At 35.3% G+C, this 22,216-nt stretch overlaps 1 protein-coding gene and 1 long non-coding RNA gene across 8 annotated transcripts in view; one reads left to right on the plus strand and one right to left on the minus strand.

Annotated features, from left to right (window-relative positions):
• LOC106728613 overlaps positions 1-6,324 on the minus strand; it is a 31,501-nt gene extending 25,177 nt beyond the window's left edge. For both annotated transcript variants that reach the window (XR_001364866.2, XR_004326410.1), the window contains exon 1: positions 5,872-6,324. This is a non-coding gene — a long non-coding RNA (uncharacterized LOC106728613). The remainder of the gene's footprint in view (positions 1-5,871) is intronic.
• ZNF638 (zinc finger protein 638) overlaps positions 1-22,216 on the plus strand; it is a 108,996-nt gene that overhangs the window by 6,259 nt on the left and 80,521 nt on the right. The gene's annotated exons all lie outside the window — the stretch shown is intronic.

Below are 22,216 nucleotides of genomic sequence, written 5' to 3' on the forward strand. Positions count from 1 at the left end.
ATTATACCTTATTTGCATATGACATTGCAAAGTGTAAACTGGCAGCCTATAAAAGCCTGTGTAAACTTGCAGATGGGGGTCCAGAGCTTGGAGTGTTAACTTCTATGGGCCCGCTGGCGTAATAAACCTGAGTTCTCCAACTCTCCCAGTGCTGCTTGGTCTCTCGCCTGGATCCAGGTTGCTGTCACAACTGAGGTGTAACACTGAGCTGTAACACATTTTTTCTGCAACATTTCTATGTGTAAATAAATATGAATTTCTTTTTCACGTTATCTTTTCATTTTTAATGTCTAGTGTTAGTAATACATGTAAAATCTAGTGTTTTGTATCATATAAGATAATATGATCTAGGTACTGACACAATTCATCTTGTAAACAGATGTGATGTTACAGTATCAAATACAGTATAGTACTGTAAATGTATTTTCTCTTCCTTATAGTTTTAATAGCATTTTCTTTTCTCTAGCTTACTTTATTCTAAAAATACACTATGTAATACATATAACAAACAAAATACACGTTAAGCTATTGTTTATGTTATTGGTGAGGCTTCCAGTCAACAGTAGGCTATTAGTAGTCAAGTTTTGAGCAAGTCAAAAGTTACAGGTGGATTTTCCACTGCATGAGGGGGTTCAGTGTATCTAACCCCATGTTGTTCAAGGGTCAACTGTATAGGTTTTCTCTTAACCTCCTCATCTTCTGCCTGGTACCTTATCTTTACCCTCTACTGGTAACCTGGAGGCAACAGCCTGTCACCTGCTGTGGGGCTGACAAAGTCACCTGTTTGTAACAACGGGGAGAGTGGCCCCAGGAAAGGGGGTATCCAACATTTTGTATCAGTAAACCATTGCTGTGTACTTCTGACTAGGCAAGGGGTTCTCAAAGTGCAGTCTTGGGGGTTCCTGAGACCCTTTTTGTAATAATACTTACATGATATTTGCCCTTTTTTTCTTTTTTTAAACTGAAGTAGAGTTGATTTACAATGTTGTGTTAAGTTTCAGATGTATCCCAAAGTGATTCAGTTACATGCTTTTTCTTATAAGCATAGGATGGAGTTTTCTGGAAGCTATATAATATTGCAATAGACTGAACACAGAAATATAAAGCAGTGCCACTTTTCTCACTAATTTATTTTTTTGTTTTGGAAAATTTATTTTGTCATAAAAATTATGAGTTTATTATTTTTAAATGGACTAATAAAGATTTTTAAATTTCTTGGTTTTTCTTAAGATAATAAATCTAGATAGATATAACCCACATAAACAAAAGTTCCTTAGGGTCTCACCCAGTGCTTTTTAAACATACAGGTCCTTGGACCAAAAAGCTTGAGAAACCTACATTTCCCATTTTTCGGAGTCTAGCCGTTTGCCTTTTACTAGGTGTCTGTTTATACCTGTGTGGTCCAGATAGCCGCTAGTCACATGTAGCTATTCAAATGTAAGTTAAATATATTATATTTAAATATAAGTTAATAACATAAAATTAAATTCAAAAATCAGTTTCTCAGTCATACTAACCACATTTGAGGTGTTCAGTAACCACCTGTGGGTAGTGGCTACTGTATTGGGCAGCATAGATGTAGAACACTGGCATCGTTGCAGAAAGTTCTTTTGGACAGTGCTGATCAAAGCTATTAGAAGCTTTTCTTATCTCCTCCACTTATTCTTTCCTACCCCATGCTGTTTGTTTACATCATGATAGCTGAGCACATATACATCTATTTTTTATTCATAAAACATTTTATCATCACCAAAGCAAAGGGATGGGACAGGCATGCTTCTAGTGCACACACCCACGCACACTCAGATAGCTCGTGAAGTGGAGGTGATGCTGCCATGTATGCAATGCAGACCTATGCAGAGCACCACACAGTGATGCATGTTCACAAAAACTGCAGTGTGAGTGGCTCCCACTGGAGGTGCGCAGTGCAGTGGACCTGAATGCCTCAAAGAGCCAGGATCTGAATCCCAGTTTGTGTAATTCTCCAGCCTGTGCTTTGAAAAAACCTTGGTTAAGAGCACCGAATCAGTCCCTCTTGTCTCAGATAGATGTGCTGTTGAAGGAAAATTTTCAAAAATGGGTAAAATCATGATTTTCATGCAGATATAAAATGATTTTATATAACTTATTTAACTCATTAATGACATGAGGGAACCAGTAAGATGTTACAGCCAGTGCAAAGGGAGAATCCAAAGAACAGACACGTTTATAGATGAGGAATATTGAAATGAATGTGCAGACAAAGGCAGAACTGGCCTCTTCCACAGTAAAGTCAATTAAACCTCTACCAGACAGAATTTACAAGCCTAGAGGCAAGAGTTATTTTGCAAAACTATCAGTTTTCTTCAGTAGTAACTAACAAAGTAAAATAGTTCAACAGCAATGAAAGGCTGGACTCATAATCTGGGAGGGTGTGATCTAAATGCAGCATAGTTTTCCACTGAAGCACACATTTTTCTCTTACATAATTCATCCAGCAAAGTTTTTATTTTAATTTGCCTGCTCATGTAAAATTATCTATCTAAAAATTCTGGTTGATGGAGAAGTTACAATTTGTATTCTGGGTTTGTTTTGTTTGCTGAGTTACTTGCTTGTTTTAAGCAACTTGTTTAGATTTATGAGGCAAATCAGTGATGAGCTAAATAGATAATTTAGAAGGCTTCTCAATTGGTCCCAGACTGTTTTCCGTACCAGTCCGGAGAGTGACTGGCAATTTGTTTAAGTTCAACACTGCCTAGAGCTTGGAGGGCTAATAGCTTTGCAGGTAGACAGACAGACTATGTGCCATGTATTTAGGAGTTTTGACAGGAACTGGCTGCAGAAACAAAACAAGAATTTCTCATCCCAGGAGTTTTCTTACTTGTTTCTTATTTATTTTTCTCCACAGGCTTAGTTTAGAAAAGCTAAAGAACTAACTCCATTTTGAGCTCAGTTTCATTAGAACAAGGCAGTTTGGATGACAAAAAATTAGGAGGTGAGGCCATTAAAAAGGCAAAAAAAAAAAAATTAGGCTTTTTAGACGCAACTGGGCGTTCTGGGCAGTTAACCAAGGTTTGGTAGGAGACTGTTAAGCTCCAGACAAAGAAGGAAGGCCTTTTGTGTAGAAAGACTACTGTTTGCTTTGCTAGTTTTACTAAGAATATAGGTCAATGTTGATAGGACTTGAATCTTATGATGGGTCAGGGGAGGGTATCTGGAGGGGAAGGTGTCTCAAATTGATTGGCTGTGGACCATTTGTTGGGCCCTTACAGTATTTTGTATGTTTTGAATTAGTTGCCAACACTTTAAAATAAAGCAGCTTCAGATACACACACACACACACACCCCTGCATTTCTTTCCACACACACACACACACACACATACCTGCATTTCTTTCCACACACACACACACACACACACACACACACACACCCATGCATTCCTTTCCAGTGTTTAAAGACCTGGAAGCTCTAAGACCACTGAGATTACAGTAGTACCTGGCTGCAATAGGCTGGAACTGGGGAGTGCCTGTCCCTTTTAGAAAGGCATGTGCTCTCCACTTAGATGTCCCCACCATTCCCTCCTGCCCCCAGTATCTAGGCTAAGTGTCAGTAGCCCTTTATCCTTTGTACTTATGATGCTGTTTTTCCACTGTAGCTTTAAGAAGGAAAAAAGGCCTTTTCATTATTAAAAAAAAAAAGAGATTTTGTTTGTTTGTGGAAGCACAGAATGCCCCTGTTTTAGTATGCAAAGTGTATCTGTGTCAAAAATATGCAAATTAAGATGCATTTTAAAACCAACCATACACAGTAAGCACCCTAACTAGTATACAGAAACGATACAATAGGGTTTGTGTTTGAGTGGGAATTAAGTAAGGGACACCATTACAACATGTAGTTATTTATTTGGTGAAAAAATTTCCTGGGTCTCAATACATTACATCAATAGTAAATTCCTAAATCAGTGCCTTTAGAGTAGAGCAGAAATTATGTACCTCAAACAGGGAAAAAAACTAAATAAATGTAAATATAATTGGAAACAGTATTTCCAATTACACTTCATAATTATATTTCATAGCATACTGAAGATATGACCAAACACTTAAAAGGTATTATGAATTTAAATTATTTATGGCATTTTCAATTTAAGCTTGTGAAAATACATATATAGATAATATCACACAGCAAAATTTGTGGTATCTGGAAATTTGAAGGAGTTGAAGAACTTCTGGATTTGTTGCCCATGAAAAGGCCAGTATCAAATAACTCATGTATGTATATTAGAAATGTCTGTCAAAATTTAATGTAAATGGGTAAAAATATATTAACTTGATTATAGATAGTACATTGGACCATATTGAAAAGACAATCCATGGATTTAATAATTTGTTTATTGCAGGTTTTGCTAGGAATAATTTTAGGCCAAAAGCTTAAAAATGCATCCAAAATAGTAATTATTACCATAAATTGGATACTGATTCTTGAACTTCAGGTGTCTCAAGGATTTTCAAGATTCGTAGTAAGCGCAACTCTAGTCTCCAATACGTTGTTTAGGGCTGACAGTGCTTTTTGTTAATCTGTTGTAAGAAATCAATCTGTACTTGTCATCCAAGGGAAAATCTTTACCCTCAGTTTACCGATGACAAATGGTTCAAAGATCTGGCTTTTTTTGGTTGACATCACAGCTCATCTAAATACTGTAAAATTTTTTTTTTGCATGAGCATTCACAAGGAGTGCCACATTTATATGATTCAGTTCTCCCATTTGTAGTAAATATATATGTTTTTCGGCAAACTTTTTTTTTTTTGAAAGGACTAACCAGGATCACTTTTCATATGCTAAAGTTGGTTTCCAGAAATGAGAATTATGGCCTTAACTTCATCCCCTAAATTACGGAATTTAAGACTGAATTCCAAGCAGGCTTTTCGATTTTACACTTTATGAAAATGAACTTTTTTCAATTAGTAGCAATAATGTGAATAGATAGCTACAGATGGAAGTATTAAAAACTGATTATTGTAACATCAGAGCAACAGAATTTCTCAAATACCTTTGAATTATTCTAAATTCAAAACTCACTATACAAAAATTTCTTCTTTGTTTGAAAGTAACTATTTAAGGGGAGTTGTTTTCTCTCATGAAACTCAATTTAAAAAAACATACTGCTCTTAGTTCAAGGATTCAGGGCTGAAAGCTATATTACACATTGTATACAACTCTAACTACACTGAAATCTTGGCATGGGCAAGGGGTGTCAAGTTTTTTATTTTAGATCAAAAATGTATGAGCTACAAGAAAAATTTAATAATGAAGTTCCTATTTTTTAATTTGTATGTTTTTGGTTTCAAATTTATAATCTCTGATAGCATAAATGGTTGCATTATGTTACATGCCTAAATCATCATTCAAAAATAATGTTGGGGGGGAGGGTATAGTTCAATTAGTAGAGTGTGTGCTTAGCATGCAGGAGGTCCTGGGTTCAAGCCCCAGTGCTTCCATTAAAAAATAGATAAATAAACAAATAAACCTAATTACCTCCCCCCCGAAAAAGAATATAAATAAATAAAGAAATAGGTAAATAAATAAACAAATAAACAAATAATAAAGTTTGATTCTATTTCTAGCTCTGAATTTTCTGTTATCTTGATCAATTATTTATGTTACTAGCTTGTCCCCTGTACATATTTGAGTTTGTGACCCTTGTCATAGTTGAAAAGTAAATCTCAACTATGTCCTTGGGGAAGATGCCTATGAAAATATGGTGATCACATCGTTCTAATTGATTTTACAGTTTTACCACTTTTCCTTAACTTAGGCATGAAACATGTTTTCATGGCGGTTTGTTTCACGGTGGCAGTTTTAGGAAAGGAAAATTGAGCATTTATACTTACTTATCTCAACATTGCAAGCACACGTTAGGCCTCTCAGTATTACGCGGCAAGAGCTTTTCCCTTCACTCTTCTGTCACCCCCTGCAGAATCCTCAGTGAGAATTCCCTGGGAGAATTTCTGGGCAAACCATTGAAAAACAACACCCATAAGCTTCGATAGGATCAGAGACTCCATCCAGACTCTGTTTAGACGGGTAGTTCTGTTCTGGGGAGGAATCAGAGGCTGTGCTTCGTTTTGTAGTAACTGCTGAGTGTCGGCTGTCGCGTCGTTGATTCGTGGCTTCGGGATCGCGCATGTGCGGTGCGTGAGAAGCCGCCTGGTACTCCCCTCTCCGCCGCGGTGCTGTCCTCTCTTTGGCTCTGACGCAGCTATGGCTCTGCCTTCTCAATTGCTTGCTGTGTGTTGCCTTTTAATAGAATTACAGACCTTTAAAGAGTGTAGTAAAGCTTTGACCACGGAAGAAAAAAAATTTGGCTAGTTTCCAAACTGGCCCAAGGAAAACAAAGAAAAAGAGGACTAGGTTTTCTAAATCTTAAGTAATTTGTAGGTACTAAATTGTCGCTATTAACATTTTTTTCCCTTAAGTTCAGTGTCTAGTTGGGTGTTTAAATTTTAATTTTTCACTTACATGTGGAATCTAAGAAAAGATACAAATGAACTTACTTACAAAACAGAGACTCACAGACATAAAAAACAAACTTATGGTTACGGGGGGGGGGTCAATTGCGAGTTCGGGATTTGCAGATACTAACTACTGTAAATAAAATACATAAACAACAAGTTTCTATTGTACAGCACAGAGAACTATATTCAATATCTTGTAGTAATCTATAATCAAAAGGAATATGAAAACAAATACATGTATGTATATGTCTGACTGAAATTTTATGTTGCACACCAGAAACTGACCCAACATTGTAAACTGACTATAGTTCAATTTAAAAATGTTTAATTTTGCTGAATGTTTAGCGAAAATCTGTTTATTTAAAGAAATGATAATATCAAGGGGTAAAATGGCAACTCTCCAGTCTTCACATTTCTTCTTGCTCCCTTTTGATCCTTCTTTGGGGTCAGATAGGTATCAGGTATTGTGATGTTTTTCAGTAGTTCTCAAGTGTGGTCCCTCTGCCAGTAGTTCCCAGTACAGTCTAGGAACTTACTGAAAATGCAAAATCTTGGGTCCCATCCCAGATCTACAGAATGAGAAACTCTTGAGGAGTATGGTGAGTAGCAACAGGTGGTGATTCTGATGTACACTAAACTGTGAGAGCCACTGCTCTATATAACTTGAATTATACTGTTAGCTTTGTACATGGAAACCTACAAAAGTTTTCAAACAACTCTTTTAGTGTCTTCATACCTTCCTTTCATTGCTTTGGGAGTCTGGGATAAAATATATATTGTGATGAATAGGGGACCTTTCTCCCAGCTGGCTGGGACTTTGTGGTAGCTGCAGTCAGTTAACTGCCTTGAATGACAGTTACTCATTGTTGAGGTAATGGATGAGACAGAGGCACTTCCAGAAGAAGTCACTTAGATCTGGGATCCCAGGAACTACTGATCAGAGGGGAACCTACTTTTGAGATGTGGCCAAGAGCAATTATTCTCATCCTGATTACATAGTATAAGTAATCCACTGGGAAAAAAAAAAGTCTGAGTATATATATGACTTTGTATGTGAAATTGTGTGTTCAATTTCTTTTTATTGTGGTAATATGTCCATAACATGAAATTTACCACTATAACCTTTTTTAAGTGTACAGTTCAGTGGCATGAAGCCCATTCAGATTGTTGTACAACCATCACCCCCATTCATGTCCAGAAGTTTTCCATCATCCCAAACTGAAATTCAGTACCTCTTAAGGAACAACTACCCTTGTTAGTAATGGACTCCCTGGAGCCCCAGATAACCATTGTTCTGCTTTCTTTCTCTATGAATTTGACTATTCCAGTTTCCTTATGTAAGTGGAATCGTACAATTTTTGTCCTTTTGTGTTTAGCTTATTTCACTTAGCATCATGTATCCAAGGTTCATCTATGTTGTAGCATCTATCAGAATTTCGTACTTTTCAAAGGCTGAATAAAATTCCATTGTTTGTATGTACTACATTTTTTTCCCCATTCACCTGTGGGTAAACATTTGGGTTGTTTTTACTTTTTGGCTCTTACAAATAATGCTGCTGTGAATATTAGGGTACAAATATCTGTCGAAGTCCCTGTTTTCAACTCTTTTGGGTATATTATAGCTGTAAGTGGAATTGATAGATTTACGGTACTTCTGTGTTTAGTTTTTTGAGGAACTGCCATATTGTTTTCCACAGTGGCTGCATCATTTTACATTCCCACCAGCCATGCACTAAGTTTCCAATTTTTCCACATCCTCACCAACACTTGTTATTTTCTGGTTTTTTGATAATGGCCACCCTAATGTGTGTGGTTTCTTATTATGGTTTTGGTTTGTAATTCCCTAGTGATTAGTAATACTGATTTCATGTGCTTGTTGTTCATCTAAGTATCTTCCTTGGAGAAATGTCTATTCACATCTTTGCCCATTATTTTAATGGGGCTATTTATTTCTTTTGTTTTTGAGTAGGAGTTCTTTCTATACTCTGGATACTAATACTTTATCAGATAGACAATTTGCAAACATTTTCTCTTATTTGTGGTTTGCCTTTTTACTTTTTGCACTGCCCTTTAATGCACAAAAGTTTTAATTTAAATGAAGTCCAATTTATATGATTTTTTTCTTTTGTTACCTGTGCATTGAATGTATAGCTCTCTTTGGGTATTATTGACATTTGAATAATTTTAAATCTTCCAATCCATTTTTTTGATGAGTGTTTTTTTAATCACAAAATGATGTTGAATTTTGTCAAGTACTTTTTCTGCATCAATTGAGATGATTGTATGATTTTTTCCCCCTCTAATTCATTTTATGAAGCTAGTGTTACCCTGATGCCAAAACCAGACAAAGAATTTTTCTTGAGGTACAGATCAGGATCCCTCATAATACTGAAGATGCAAAATCCTTAGCAAAATATTAACAATAGAATTCAACAAGATATAAAAAGAATTATACACCTTGGCCAAGTGAGGGGTGCAAGGCTTGTTTAATACTTGAAAAATTAATCAGTGTAATCAATCATATTAACAGGGTAAGAAGAAAAATCACATGGTCATATTAATCAATGTAGAAAAAGTAGTTGACAAAATTTAACATCCATTCATGATAAACACTCTCAAAAAAGAGAGAGAGGAGAGCTTTCTCAGCTTGGTAAAGAGCATCTATAAAAAACCTACAGCTAATATCACACTTAAAGGTGCAAGACTGCTTTCTCTTTAAGATTTGAGAACAAGAATGGGGATGGAAGTTAGAGTAGAGAATAGAAGGCAGCAGATCAGAGAGGAAGAAATAAAACTGTTCCTATTTTTGATGACATCATAATCTTAATAGAAAATTCCAAAGAATCAAGAGAAAAACTAGAACTAATACATGAGTTCAGCAGGATTGTAGGATACAAGAAAAACATACAAAAATCAATTATGTTTCTAAATGCTGGCAATGAACACGTGGACACCAAAATTAAAAATACAATACCATTTACAGTTGCTCCAAAACCCTGAAATACTTAGGTGTAAGTCTAAGAAAAAACATACAGGAATTGTTTGCCAAAAATTATACAACACTAAATACTTCTTTCAAGAGAAATACTGTGGATTGGAAGACTCTATATAGTGAAGATGTTGGTTCTTCCCAAATTGATATATAGATTTAAAGCAATTCCTATAAAAATCTCATCAATTTTTCTTGTCGATCTAGATAAGTTTATTCTAAAGTTTATATGGAAAGGTAAAGAACCTATAATAGCTACAATCTTTAAGAATAAGATTAAAATGGGAGCAGTCAGGCTACCTGAGTCTAAGGCTTACTGTATTTAGCTACGGTAATCAAGACTGTTGGTGTTGCTGGAAGGAGAGACACATAGATTAATGGGCCAGAACAGAGAATCTAGTTACAGGCCTATACTAATATGCCCAACTGATTTTTGACAAGATGCCAAAGCATTTCAGTGGGGGAGAGAGAGCTTTTTCAACAAATGGTGCTACCGCAATAAGACACCCACTGGCAAAAATATGAACTTTGGCCCAAATCTCATTGGTTATACAAAAATTAACTCAAAATGGATCACAGACTTAAATATAAAGTATAGAACTATAAAACTTTCAGGAAAAAAAATAGGAGAAAATGTTCAGGATCCAGGGCTAAATAAAAAGTTCTTAAAATTAATCATAAAAGCACAATCTAGAAAAGGAAACAGTGATATAAATCGGTGTTTATCACAATTAAAAACATCTGCTCTACAGAAGGCTTCGTTAAGGGGATGAAAACAAGCTACAGAGTGGGAAAAAACATTTGCAAACCACGTGTCTGACAAAGGACTAGTATTTGGAATATATAAAGAACTCTCAGAAGCTAAAGACTTAAAAATCAATTAGAAAATGAGCAAAAAAACCTTAAATTCCTTAAGAAACATTTCAACAAAGAGGATGTACAGCAGAGAGGGGATAACTCAGGGGTAGAGTGCAAGACTAGCATGTTCGAAGTCCTGGGTTCAATCCATAGTACCTTCACTAAAATAAATAAAAACCTAATTACCTCCCCCTTAAATTAAATAAATAAATAAATTAATTAATTAATTAAATAAATAAATAAACAAACAGATGGCAAGTAAGCACATGAAAAAGATGTTCAATATCATTAGCTGTTAGGGAAGCACAAATTAAAACCATAGTGAGATATCACTATACAATTATTAAAATGGCTAAAGTAAAAAATAGTGAAAACACCAAATACTAGCACGAAGGCCAAGAAACTAGATCCCTCATACTTTGCTGGTGTGACTATAAAATGGTGCAGTCACTCTGGAAAACAATTTGGCAGCTTCTTACAAAATTAACCATGCAATTACCATACAACCCGGCAGTAGCACTTGGGCATTTATGTATCCTACAGAAGTGAAATCTTACTGGTGAAAACAGGGTTCTTAATGGTGAAAGATTGAAAGTGTTCCTTTTAAGATTGGGAATGAGACAATAATGTCCATTATCACCCATGTGTTCGGCAATGTACTAGTGACCATAGATTGTGCACTAAATAAGAAAAAAAAAAAACCCTAAACTATCCTAAGATTGGGAAGGAAGGAATAAAATTGTAATTGCCATAGATCAAATGATTGTGTATGTAGAAAATACAAAGGCATCTAGACATAAAGCATCAGGAATATTAAGTATCTAGGAATACATCTACCATAATGTATGTACTGTATCAATGCTGAAAGCTATAAAATATTATTGTGAGAAATTAAAGTTCTAATTGAATGGAGAATATGACATGTTTATTGTACTGTAAAGAATTGTAAAGATTTCACTTTTTTTTAACATTTTTTATTGAGTTATAGAGGATTTCACTTCTTATCAAAAGGATCTATTGAGTCAATGCAATCCCAACCTAAAATCCAATCGGTTTTTTTTGAGAACTTGACAAGCTGATTCTAAAATGTACATGGGCATGCAAAAGGCCAAGAATAGGGCCAGTCTTGAGCAGTGGGAAGACGAGCTGTAAATTAGCTATCAAGACTTTATATAAAGCTGCGATTATTAAGAAAGTAGCATATTAATGGAAAGATAAAATTGAGCATCAGAATAGAATACAGAGCCCAGAAACACATGCATGTATCTGGATACTTAATATACGACAAAATTGACCCTAAAGAGAAAAGGGGAAAGGACTAATTTTTTTCAGCAAATGATGCTGAGAGCATTCCTGAACTCAGGTCCGGCTGCTCGCCTGCTTGAAAACCAATACCCAAGACGCATATGTTGGTGGAAATGAAAAGTTGCTTTCAATCAGAAAGCCAGCAATCTAGGGAGAAGGTGGAGTCATATCCCCCCAAAACCAACTCTGAAGATCCTGCTCAGCCGTGAAAGTTTTTAAAGGGAAAAGGGGAGGTAATCTCAGTTAATCATGAAGACGGGATCAAACTTGCAGCCCTCTCCCACTGCATGCAGGCTTGTTGACTTCCCATGACCTTTTTTTTAGATAATGTCTTGTTCACACAGTCTATTTGCAAGATTACTGAGGGGCAGCTAGGGAAGAGAACTGGTCATCTGTTAATTACTTATTCTTCATTTCTACTTCTTTGATCTTCGGAAAGAACCGATGGGTTAGGCAAGGTATTGTGTGATCCAAAGATGTGAAAAGTGTGCTTGGGCCGGAGATGAGTAGAGCCGGGGTGGGGGGTGCTGGTTTAAGGTTAGTTACCATAGAGCTTTGCTAATAGAGTCATATTTCATGGTAGCATGCCCTGAACCCCGTCATTTGTAAATTGGTAGAGTACTTTGGGAGAATGATTTGGCATTATCTACTAACGTCGAAGATATGCATACTCTTTGGCCCAGAATTTTTACTCCTTTGGTTTATATTAGGGTAATCAACCATCCCAGTTTATCTGTATATTCAACAGAAATGCATACACATGTGCACCGGGAAGCATGCACAAGGATGTTCATAGTATCATTATTTATAGTAGTCCCAAACTGGAAACAAATGTTAAAAAAAAATTCAACTGAATAAATTTTAAAAATCTTACTGATTTTACTCAATGATTCGTGAATCTGGCAGCATCCCGTCTAGCAGATAGAAAGAAGCTCTGAGGAGCTGTTCAAAATGAAAGGCTTTTATATACAGAAGAGAGAAGGACAAGGAAGTTATACCAGCAAAAAGCAGATGGGCTGTGGCAAGGTCACTTTCCTTTAGGGGATAGTAAGGGTTTATGGGACCCATTAGTCTTGATCAGGTAATTCCAGATTGACTGGTTTAAGATTCCATTTCTGGGAGAGTAGAAAGTGTAATTAAGTATTAAGCAAGTCTTGGTTTGGTGATGTGGGGTTTAGGATAAATAGCTTCATTTTGCAACTGTCCAGTTTTTAACAAAGTGAAATACCCTCCAGCAATAGAACAGTTAAATTATAATACGTTCAAACAATGGGATATTATGCAGCAATAAAAATGAACAATGAAAGTGTAACCATATAGGTGACTTTCATAAACATAACATTGAGTGAAAGAAACTACATGTAAGAGAATACATGCTGTATCATTCCATTTATATAAAGTTTTAAAATAGAGAAACTAAATTAAAAGGTTTAGGAATGCAAGATTAGGTGGTAAAATTATAGTGGAAAGCAAGGAAGTGATTATTATAACCATCAGGCCCATAATAGTGGGCCTCTGAAAGGGAGGGAGGGCTTATTATGGAGAAAGGGCATTAGAGGGTCTTTGCAATGTTTAATTTCTTGATCTGGGTGAGTTATATAGATATTTACTTTGTCATGAATTATTGAGTTACACATTTTTGTCTTGTCTTATTTTTTCCCTTGTGTATATGTCATATTTCTCAAAGAGCTTCCCTCCCTCTCTCCCTTCCTTCCTCTCTTCTTTCCTTCCTTCCTTCCAACCAAGTTTTAGCCTTGCTGGGGAATTATTAGAGAGCAACAATTTAAAGAAATCATTGCTCACCAGGAATATTACGGTAGTATCCTCTCACAAATGATTGCAAACCTTCAAGCCTTTTTCCACAATGAGTGGTATCTGGCAATTATCAGCCAGAATGACTTTTCAAAGGTCTGACTATACATCTAATTTTGATGCTTTTTGGCTTAAAATTCTTCCACAAAGACTGGTTAAGTAAATGCTAGAATAGCTCCATAAAGTGAAATATTCTGCTGTCATTAAAAAGGATGGGGTAGAGCTCTTTGTACTAATATAGAAGAATCTCAAAGAATGGTTATTAAGTCAAAAATAAGGCACAGAATAGTATGTTTATAAATAGGCAGAGGAGTAAATAGATACAGTGGAATTTCATCAAAATTCCTTTATGTTACTCAAAATCAACCAATTCATGGAGGTAAAAGGAAGAGAAATATATATTATTAAGGAGGGACAGGGGGCAGCTGTTGCCTTTTCCCTACTTTGTGAATATGTGGTCCGTCCTACAACAGTCTATGGAATAGTATGCAAATAATTTTAAGGGTTTTACTGACCATTTATAAAGAAGAGTTATGCGTAATTTGGGAGGCCAGATGAGTGAACCGTTGTGGCTATCTTAACTCTTGTGCAGGATTATTAGTTTTAAGAGTGTCTCACCATTGCAGGATATTTAGTATATCTGGCCCTCAACCATTAAATGCCGGTAGTTCCTGAGTTATTGGGTCAATCAAGGAACCACCCCTCCAGATCTTTGAACAGAAGTGGGTGGAGCAAAGGTTTGGCTCATGCTGTCTCAGGTTGAGAGCACTAGAGGAAAGAAAGAAAGAATATAAGATCATTGAGAAAAAGAAAGCTGAGTGAAGAGAATTAAGGGAACTGACCACCTGGTTGTTTAGGATTGGCTGCACAGAACTGTGAATGCTCTATCTGAATAAGGAATTTTCAGATTATTATGACCATAAGCGAGGCAGAAAAGCAGGCAAGGTGAGTGCACTCAAGTTCTCTCTGGGGTTTAAGTTGGGCTGTCAAGTTGCCAACACCAGGGAGCTGCCAGGGAATGGACACGTGCCTAAGAGACTCATCAGTCTTCCCCTCTGACCCTCACCGGGAAGTGTTCCCCCGGGATCTGCACTTGCCTCCTCAGCCCAGGGCCAGCCTGTCCCTCCCCCTTCCCAGAGGAACGGAAGGGGAGATACCCTCGAGGGGGGAGAACAGCCCTGAGGTGAGGAGATATGACAGTGACTAATTTAAGAATTCTAATTTGATGCAGAGTGTTACTGGATTAGACTAAGGAAACCCAGAATGAATCCACCATAGAGACTTATAACTGTGAAAAGCCACACAGACTTCTCGTCAGGAGGGGCTTGGTCCAACAGCTTTCCCTTCTGGTTTTGGGCATGGCCATCCTTGGTCTAGCACGGCATTAATTGACTGGGCTCAGTTTTGGTCTCCACACTTTAAAAAAATTGATGTAGATACTGGATTCAATATTTGTCTTTGGTTTTACAAAGTAGCTTGTATTTTTAGAATTTTCTACATAATATGGTAAAATGTAGAGCAATTGCAATGCATCAGTAAAATGGGTAAATTTTCTGATTGAAAAAAAAGAGATGTAAATTCAGGAGCCCATAGAAGGATATCAGAGTGATCAAAAGCAGGCAACATATCAGCCCTAAGATTGGCATTGAATTTTTTGGGATCCCAGCCCAGAGGTGTTTATAGTTTTCAGTAGCAATACTATAAAAGGCCACAAGATGGCGACAAAAGAATGCCAAAAGGCCACTTTTTTAAAGCTAGATTTGGGATCAGACGTTCCTTGATGAAAACAAGAAAAAGAAAGTTTAAGAATGTCTATATTTTAAAACTTACGGAATTATCAAAATACTTGCTCTGGCAGTTTTTGCAATACTTGCTTATTGTTTAGACGAAGGATTTCATACACGTTAAAGGACAATGTTGTGGTATCCACTTATATGTGAAACTGAAAAAAACCTCAAAGTCATAGAAACAGAGAGTAGACATGTGGTTTCCAGGAGCTGGAGGGTAGTGAGGGAAATAGGGAGAGGTTGGTAAAAGGGTACAAACTTTTAGCTATAAGATGAATGAGTTCTAAGGATCTGATGTGAAACATGACTATTGTATAATAACACTGTATTGTATAATTGAAATGTACCAAGAGAGTGAAACTTTTTTTTTTTACCAACATTGTGGTGTTTTACCGAGAAACAAGACAGTGAAACATTTTAAAATATTCTTACAAAAATTCATATATGGGCATATATATATATAGTATATATATAATTAATATATAGTATGTAGTTAATTTATATATCCATCACTATTTATATAGAGTATAAAATAGATATAGTATTATATACATATATATGTATAAAGCCACATGGTGAGGAAGCAGTGTCACAAGAAGATGGAACCACTCTCAGCCAGGGACAGTGTGTGATTACTTGGGACAGAACCCCTTTACCAAAAAGCATTGGACATGTAGCACAAGCCAAAAAAAAAAAAAACCTTTGTTGGGTTAATCTAAATATATGTATGTGTACATGTATATATGCACATACACACATATACAGGGTGATGAATGTTATAGGATAATGGGCGTGTTAATCAACTAGATGGGAGGAATCTTTTCACAATCAGACCCGTATCAAATCACCACGATGTACGCTTTAAAAATCTTACAATTTTATTTTTAAATTATACCTCAATAAAGCTGAGGAAAAAAGAAAAAAGAGCAATATTGGTAAATGAGTTAGATATTTGTTTCTCAGACTTTAACAGACATCAGGATTGCCTCCTTAGCCTTCTGCCATCCTTTGCTCTCTTTTCTGACCTCTATCCCTCTCTCTGCTTCCACCAAGACATCACAATTTGAGGAAAGCAGTGTGACATAGTGGTTGACGGCATGGGCTGTGGAGCCCTACTGTTTGAGTTCAAATGCAGACCACCAGTTATTAACTGTGTGACATTCAGCAAATTGCTTCACTCTGCCTTGGTTCCTTTGTCTGTAAAATAGAAATAATAAGAGTGCCCTCTTCATTAGATTATTCTCAGGATTAAATAAGCTGATATGTGTAAAAACACTTAGAACAATGCCTGGCATATAAAAATGTTAATTTTTTATAGAATTAAGGTTTCAAATATTTTCTACTCATTTACAGAGTTGCATTGTTTTAATTTACTAAGCAGATGAGTGAACTGTTTCAGGATTTGCTCTTGTTAAAAAAAACTTTTAAATCAAATAGTTGCTTTGGTGTAGGTGGTATTTAATAGTTTTTTTTTTCTATCAGTCATGTTTTCCTATTTCCCATCCTTAGATTAGTTACTGAAGAGATGATACGAATTTTGTTTATATGGAAGATTTTTATTAAAGGGTATAGGGTTGTTATGTTCCCAGAAAGTGAAAGAAAAAAAAACGACAGATTAAAGCAAACATTTTTATTTTATAGATATTCACTAACTGTATAGAAGAAAAACCTTTTCAATAATCCAGAAGATTTTTTTAAAGGGTACTATGCTTACTTATTTAACCATTTCAGGATTTTACATATATATTTTAGAGGGTTTTCTTAATTTGTGATATAGTTGATTTACAATATTGTATTTCTTCCAGGTGTACAACATAGTGATTCAAAATTTTCATAGGTTATACTTCATTTATAGTTACAAAATACTGGCTATGTTTCCTATGTTGTACAATATATTCTTGTAGCTTATTTATTTTATACATAGTAGTTTGTACCTCTTAATTCCCTTCCCCTATCTTGCCCTTCTCACCTCCCTCTCCTTTCTCGTAACCACTAGTTTGTTTTCTATATCTGTGAATCTGTTTGCCTTTTTTTAATGGTCATTTTTTTGTCTTATTTTTTAGATTCCGCATATAAGTGAAAGCAGTATTTGTCTTTCTCTGACTTCTTTCACTAGGCATAATACCCTCCAAGTCCATCCATGTTGTGGCAAAAGGCAAAATTTCATTCTTTTTTATGGTTGAGTGGTATTCCACTGTGTGTGTGTGTGCGCACGCACATGAATATATATACATATACACACATATATATATAAAAGAAAACGTGGCATATATATATATATGTTTTTTATCTATTCATCTGTCAATGGACACTTAGGTTGCTTCCATATCTTGGCTGTTGTTAATAATGCTGCTGTGAACATTGGAGAGTATCTTTTTGAATTAGTGTTTTTGTTTTCTTCAGATATATACCCAGGAATGGAATTGCTGGATCATATGGTAGTTCTAGTTTTAGTTTTTTGCAGAACCTACATGTGGTTTTCCACAGTGACTACACCAATTTACATTCCCACCAACAGTGTATGAGAGTTCCCTTTTCTCCACATCCTCACTAACATTTGTTATTTGTGGTCTTTATTTGATGATAGCCATTCTGACTGGTGTAAGGTGATATTGTGGTTTTGATTTACATTTCTCTGGTAATTAGCGATGTTGAGCATCTTTTCATGTACCTGTTGGCCATCTGTTTGTCTTCTTCGGAAAAGATGTCTATTCAGGTCTTCTGCGCATTTCTTATTGGGTTTTTTTTTTTTTTGATATTGAGTTGTATGAGCTGTTTATATATGTTGGATATTAAACCCTTATTGATCATATCATTTGCAAATATTTTCTGCCATTCAGTAGGTTGTCTTTTCATTTTGTCAGTGGTTTCCATTGCTGTGCAAAAGTTTTAAATTTAGTTAGGTGTCATTTTATTTATTTTTGCTTTTGTTCCCTTGCCTTAGGAGACAGATCCAAAAAAATACTGCTACAATTTATAACCATTTCAGGATCATATTAAAACTATCTGCTAATGAAATTGAAACTTGTACATTCACTCTTTAGAAAACAAAACTTTTTTAGAGGGGAGGGTATAGCTCAGTGGTAGAGGGCAGGGTATAGCTCAGTGGTAGAGGGCATGCTTAGCATGCAGGAGGTCCAGGGTTCAGTCCCCAGTACTGCCATATACATAAATAAATACCTAATTACCTCCCCCCCAAATAATAAATTAAATTTTAAAAATTTAAAAATGGTTAGGCTGATAATCTAGAAAACAAAACTTTTTAAATAAAATACTTCAAGTATCCAAAAGATACTGTATATATTTGTATAATAAATACATTTTTATATTTGATAAAATCATAAATATAGAATTAATGCCATGTACTTACAACTCAGTTGAAGAAATAGAACATTAATAATACTTTGAAGCCCCAGATGCCCCTAGGAAGCCCTTTGTATTCCATGCCATTTCTTAAACTTCCCCCATTCTGACTTCTGGTTTTCTTAATCTTTTATCTTAAAAAGTACTTTCTAATTTATAAACATATTCATATACACCATGTTGCATATTTGATTTGCATGTTTGAAAACCTTACATAACAAAAAAAAGTTTTTAATTACTTGTCTGATAAATATTCTTCCACTTTGTGACTTAATTTTTACCCTTTGGGAAATACCGGTATCTTCTGATAAACAATTTTCTAATTCTAAGTGGTGAAGTTATTAATATTTTCCTTTATGGTGCATGTTGTTTGAGTGTTCTGTAAGCAATTCTTTCCTACCCCGAGGTCATAGGGATATTTGCCTGTTATCTTTCGGTTTTAAAGCTTTAGCTTTCTTTCAAGTATCTAATCTGTCTGGAATGGGTTTGGGGGAATGCTATGAAAAAGGAGTGCATTTTTTTTTTCATATGGGTAATTATCCTTTCCCTCACAGATCTGCATGCCACCTCTGAAATATATCAATCAATTTTCCATAAATGCTTAGGTCTTCTTCTGGGCTCTCTTTTTTGTTCCATTAATTTTTTGTGTATTTCTGCATAATGCCACACTTTCTTATATATTATAACTTTAATGCCGCTTAATATCTGGTGGAACAATTCTCCCCTTCTAATTCTTCTTCCATAAGAGAATCTTAGCTATTCTTGGCTCATTATTCTTCCATAGAGATTTTAGAATTAGATTATCAAATTCCAAAAAAAATACAGTTCAGGTTTTAATTGAAATTCAATTAAATTAACATGTCTTTGGGGGAGAATTGCTATATGTATTGAATGTTACCATGCATAAACATAGTATATAGTTCATATTTATTTAGATTTTCTTTAATATCTTTCAATAAGTTTTAGGATTTTTCCACATAGAATCTTGCATATCATTTACAAAATTTACTCTTGGTACCTAAATTTCTATCACTACCATAGTTATTTTGATTACATTTTCTGACTTTTGATGTAGAGATATGCAGTTGATTTTGTAATTTGCTCTTATATTGTTACTATGATAAACTATCTTATTAATTCTAATTATTTACCTGTCGATTCTTTGAAGCTTTCTATATACATAGCCATAGCATCGTAAAAGTGTGATAATTCTATTTCTTTTTAATCTTTATACTGCCTTTTTAAAAAAATCTTACCTCATTAGCCATGACCTCCAATGTAATGCCCAAAAAAGCAGGGAAAATGGGTATAATAGTTAAATAGTGTCCCACAAAATTCACATCCACCTGGAAACTTAGAATGTGAACTCGTTTGGAAATTGGGTCTTTGTAACTATAACTAAGAATCCAGGTGAGATAATACTGGATTAGGGTGGGCCCAAAATCCAATGAAAGGGTTCTGATAAGAGGCAGAGAAAGACACACATAGACACAAAGAGAAGAAGGTGATGTGAAGATGGAGGCAGAGATTGTAGTAATATATTTACAAGCCAGGGATTGCCAGCAACCACTGGAATGTGGGAGAGGCATGTACCAGTTTCTCCCTCAGAGCTTTCAGAAGGAACCAACCCTAATAACGCTTGCTTTTGGACTTCTGGCCTCCTGAAATGGGAGAATACATTTCTATGTTTTAAGCTTAAGTGGTTTGTTATTGCAGCTCTAGGAAGCTAGAGCAATGGGCATCTTTATCTTTTTCCTGACGTTACTGCCATGTTTATTTATTTATTTTCTGTGTGTGTGTGTGTGTGTGTGTGTGTGTGTGTGTGTGTGTGTGTGTGTGTGTTAACTTTAAACTTGAGAGAACTTTTTTTTAGCCCACTCTTTTAAAAAATTATTTTGAATAGGCAATGTATTCACATGGTTCAAATTTAAAAGGTATCAAAGTGTATACTCCAGCTACTCCCTGGACACAGTGTTCTGCCTCTTATTTTTCTGTTGTCACTAAATACAACTTAGTGATTTTTCCTGATCATTGTACAGAGTCCTTGCTCATTTCTACAACTTCATAGTGTTTTTATTGGCTGGGATGTACCTTGCTTTGTTTAACTACCTTGTTGGTGGATATTTAGGATAGTTTCAGTTTTTTGCAGTTACAAATAATGCTCAGTGAATAATCTTATATGTTTGAACAATTATGAGTACATCTGCAAGATAAATTCTCAGTAATGGAATTCCTATGGATTCCTAGCATTGCTGTTTCAAAGAGCATGTGCTTTTGTAATTTTGACAGACATTGCCAAATTGTCTTCTATAGATGTCCTAACAAGTTGCACTCAAAATAGGAATACATGGGGGTGCTGATCACCCACACTCTTCCCAACATAATCATACTTTTGGATCTACGCTAATCTGGTAACAGTAACAGTAAGGAGTTATTTTTTCCTTATTGATATACAGGTGCTATGTAGTAGAACTAGTCCTTTGTAATATGTGTTACAAATACTTTTGTAGATACATTTACCCTTTAATAATGTTTTCCACACTTTCTGATTTTGTGATTTTTTTTTGTAAATCATTTCTTTCCTTGGTGCTAGTATGTAGTTTTGATAAGCACCAGGCTAGAAAAAATACAAATTTAGCATTCCCAAGAGACTATATTTTCAAAGGATCTTTATGTGATTTTGGCAATCTTTAGTCAAAACTTGAGGGCTCTTTCTGCTAAAATCTAGAATAAGCCAAGGATGCCCATTCTCACCACTTTTATTCAACATAGTATTGGAAGTCCTAGCCATAGCAATCAGATAATAAAAAGAAATAAAAGGGATCTAAACTGGAAGAGAAGAGGTACAATTGTCATTATATACAGATGACATGATACCATATATAGAAAACCCTAAAGATTCACACAAAAACTACTGGAGCTGATAGAAGAATTTGGCAAGGTAGCAGGATGCAAGATTAACATATAGAAATCAGTTGCATTTCTTTACACTAACAATGAAATATCAGAAAAGGAAGTAAAAAAAAAATCCCTTTTAAAAATCACATAAAAAAATACTTAAGAGTAAACCTGACCAAGGATGTGAAAGACATATATGGAGAACTATAACATATTGATTAAAGAAAATAAAGATGACTTAAAGAAATTTAAAGTTATCCTATGCTCTCGGATTGGAAGAATTAATATTGTTAAAATGGCCATACTATCCAAAGCAACCTGCAGATTTAATGTGATCCCTATCAAATTACCGATGACATTTTTCACAGAACTAGAACAAATAAATCCAAAATTTATATGGAATCACAAAAGACCTAGAATTGCCAAAGCAATACTGAAGAAAAAGAATGAAGCTGGAAGAATAACCCTGCTGGACTTCAGACAATACTACAGAGCTATAGTAATCAAAACAGCATAGTATTGGCACAAAAATAGACATACGGATCAGTGGAACAGAATAGAGAGCACAGAAATAAATCCACAGACTTACGGTCAATTAATCTTGAACAAAGGAGGTAAGAATATACAATGGAGAAAAGACAAGTCTCTTCAAGTGATGCTGGGAAATTGGACAGCTGCATGTAAATCAGTGAAATTAGAATACATCCTC

This window comes from Camelus ferus, chromosome 15 (assembly GCF_009834535.1).
Source record: "Camelus ferus isolate YT-003-E chromosome 15, BCGSAC_Cfer_1.0, whole genome shotgun sequence".
In the NCBI taxonomy this organism is placed as follows: Eukaryota; Metazoa; Chordata; class Mammalia; order Artiodactyla; family Camelidae; genus Camelus; species Camelus ferus.